General features: G+C 38.0%; 1 long non-coding RNA gene across 2 annotated transcripts; it reads left to right on the plus strand.

The window, feature by feature from the left end:
* Positions 1-1683: 1683 nt before the first annotated feature.
* Positions 1684-2594, plus strand: LOC119359316. 2 transcript variants are annotated; one of them, XR_005172457.1, is made up of 3 exons: positions 1692-1732; positions 1855-1929; positions 2425-2594. It is a non-coding gene; the product is annotated as an uncharacterized LOC119359316 (long non-coding RNA). The 2 variants fall into 2 exon arrangements; XR_005172458.1 differs by lacking the exon at positions 2425-2594 and having other exon boundaries at positions 1684-1732; positions 1855-2152.
* Positions 2595-3033: the final 439 nt, after the last annotated feature.

Here is a 3033-nt window from a genome sequence, read left to right on the forward strand (position 1 = left end):
CTGTTCTGTTCTTTTCTTTTCTTGGCCTGATGATTTTTACTGATGGAGTTGTTTGTGAGTAGTAAATGTCAGTGAATTACAATGTTCGACCTAGTACAGAAAAAAAACTTTTTAACATACAGTACATATTCGAATTGCTAAACTCTACTGTTTAGCATGGCTGGATGGCAGGGGTCACCACTCACCAGGATAGATCCACAACATTGCATTGTTCTTATTACTGCAACTAGCAGATGAATAATGTGGTTGTTACACGGATGATGCTCCTGTGTTGTTCAGTACTGTATAAGATACCTATGCAGTAACAAAAACAAAGTTTGAACAAGCATGTGCAAATTTGTGTGGCTTTGAATAAGATATCTGTTTCTGACAGCCTTCTCCGATTATGATTTGTGGCTTATTGTCAGAATGATGTTGCTGAAAGAAAGTTCAGCAAGTTCTGTGGCTAGCAGTTATATTTTTCAATTTTTATTACAGCTAAGAGCATAGCTTGGGTCCTTTTCGGGATAAGAATTGGGAGGCTCCGATGTTATCACCATCCCAGTTTTCGTTCTTCAAATATGTAGAATTATTCTTTGTTTGTTGGATGCTCGAGAGTAGGGGATATGGTTTTCTGGGAGAGACATCTTTACTAAATTATGTGCTAAAAATGTTTTCTTATGTGTGTTTCAGTACGAACACGGATCAGTTGCTGCTCTAAACCCAACAATTCGGAGGAGGAATGCATGAGAAGCGAGTCCCCCAGCGATGCCAAGGTTGGCCGTGTATTATTACTGTTCTTTGAGTTGTCTCTGTTTCAACCATACAATCCGTCTAGCATAAGGTGGATAAGGCAAATACTGGAGACACTGTCGTACATATTGGGCATGGTAGTAGACTGTCAGAACCTTACGGTCTTGCAAAATGTTCAGAATCAATATTCTGCTCCAGTCAGGTTCTATGTATATCCTCTTTTTTTCATGGGATATGCATATCCTATAAGTCATGGTTTATCTCAGAAAAGAGGATTTCAAATTAGAAAGTTCTTCAAATTGCAAGTAAAGGATCCTTAAGAAATGTTTATGGCAGATGTCAACTGCCAGTCTGCAGAAGACAGAAGTGATGTACATATGATCCCCAAATGATGAACAGTATCGTTCTGCAAACAAAAGGGGGCATATGAACAATTTCGGGTTTTTTTTGTGTTGGGGCAAATGGATTATGCTGGACTGACTAAGCTTGAGTCCAAATTTCCTTCATTGTTAATTCAATTAGCCATTGTTTGAGCAAATCATTTCTGCATGCATGTGTATTGGGGTTAGTACTATCTACTATGGTGAATGCCATGCAAACAATTAAGTTGCTTCATTTGATTGCCTGCTACATCTGCACTTAAATACTCATAATGCTACTGTCCAAATCTTGTTCAATTGGACTGACTACATATCTCTTGTTAAAATTGTGGTCTTGATCTTTTGTTTAAACCTGAGACATCATGCATAAGTAGCTCTTCCTTTAGAGTCTAAACCTGAGACCTCTTTTGTTTTATATTCAGTTCTATGACTAATGGTCACAATGCTGTTTTGCTATGCTTGATAAACCTGATACCTCTTTCTATTCTTCTTCTTTAGGTCACACTGTTGTTTTGTTGTGGTTGATAAACCTGAGACTTCTTTCTTTTCTTCAAGGCGGTTTGGTTTAGGCCAGCCATGGAGCAGAAAGAACAAACATTGCTACTTAAGCAAGAGGGAAGGTAATGATCCCAATGATACTCTTTTCATTTTGTTAAAGGGAATATGTGTCCAGTCAATGCATGCTCTGGATGCTAGCTAATCCTACTGGGCAATATAGCTAATACTTTTCTTATTCTTGCAGACCCGACGAGGCCATTATGCTTACCTTGCTCGAGCGCATCAACCCCGACCATGGCACCACATTCACAGTCTTGAGGTAGCCGTGCTGCAACTACATCAACGCTATCTTCTCTGACTAGATAAGGCTTCGGTCTATCCCATTATTTTCTTTTCTTCTTTGGTCGATGGGCCATGATGCCATTGTGTTGATTCCCTATGTGATGCAGAAGCTATGGTGTTTTGTTTTAAGTCTGTTGTAAATTGTAATTGATAATGATTTGTGTAAAATTAGTGTAGAACATATGTCTTGTTATCTTAAATCGTTCGTGTCGTGCTCAATGAACCATCAAAGATTAAATCGTTTTCTGCATTCAACATCTAGAACCATTCTAGGAGTTTTGGTATACATGCAACAACTATGCCTTCTTGTATTTTGAACAACCATTTCTGGAAGTTTTGGTATTCATGCAACAGCTAGTCCTTGTGGTTATTACGGTTACATGTTACATGTAGAGATGGTTCATGATTTAGTCCCCAGCTTCTTTCTGTATTTGTTTTTATTTTGTTTCTAACTCTTTTGGTTAATTGTTAGATGCCTTTGTTCAGCCTGTACGGACATTTCCAGAAATGGTGTTTCCTCTCATGTAAAGAGCTCCAGCCTGAAAGTGAAGAAGTCTGGAGTGTATTTGTAGTAGGTTTATATGTTGTGATGGTATCACATGTAATGATGAAATGAATTATGTAAAGATTGTGCTATTAGCCAAAATTGGCATGCGGTTTGATAATTCTCATTTGTTTGTTGTTTTGACTGAAATAATTGTGTGGAAATTGAAACATTAGCTGTCTTTAATTAGAACCCGACAAGTGGGACCTAATAGTATTTGGCATATAAAAAGGCAACTTTCCAAATAATATTTACAGGAAAAAAACTAAAAACTAAGGAAATGGACTGTAAAAAGGCCGAGGTCCAATTGAGAAATAGATGTGAACAAAAAAGAAATGGTCTAAAAAAGGATCACGACCCTGGAAATAAAAAGGCTGCAATAATGGGCTTGGCCCATGAAGCCGATCAAAAATTGACGGAAAAATAATATAAAAAGGCCGAATTGTTGGGCCTGGCCTATGTAAAACACCCAATCGGACCGGGCTGAATCTTATCAACGACCTTCTCAATTGGTCGCAATTTTGCCACGCCAGATTG

Source organism: Triticum dicoccoides, chromosome 2A (genome assembly GCF_002162155.2).
Source record: "Triticum dicoccoides isolate Atlit2015 ecotype Zavitan chromosome 2A, WEW_v2.0, whole genome shotgun sequence".
Taxonomy (NCBI): Eukaryota; Viridiplantae; Streptophyta; class Magnoliopsida; order Poales; family Poaceae; genus Triticum; species Triticum dicoccoides.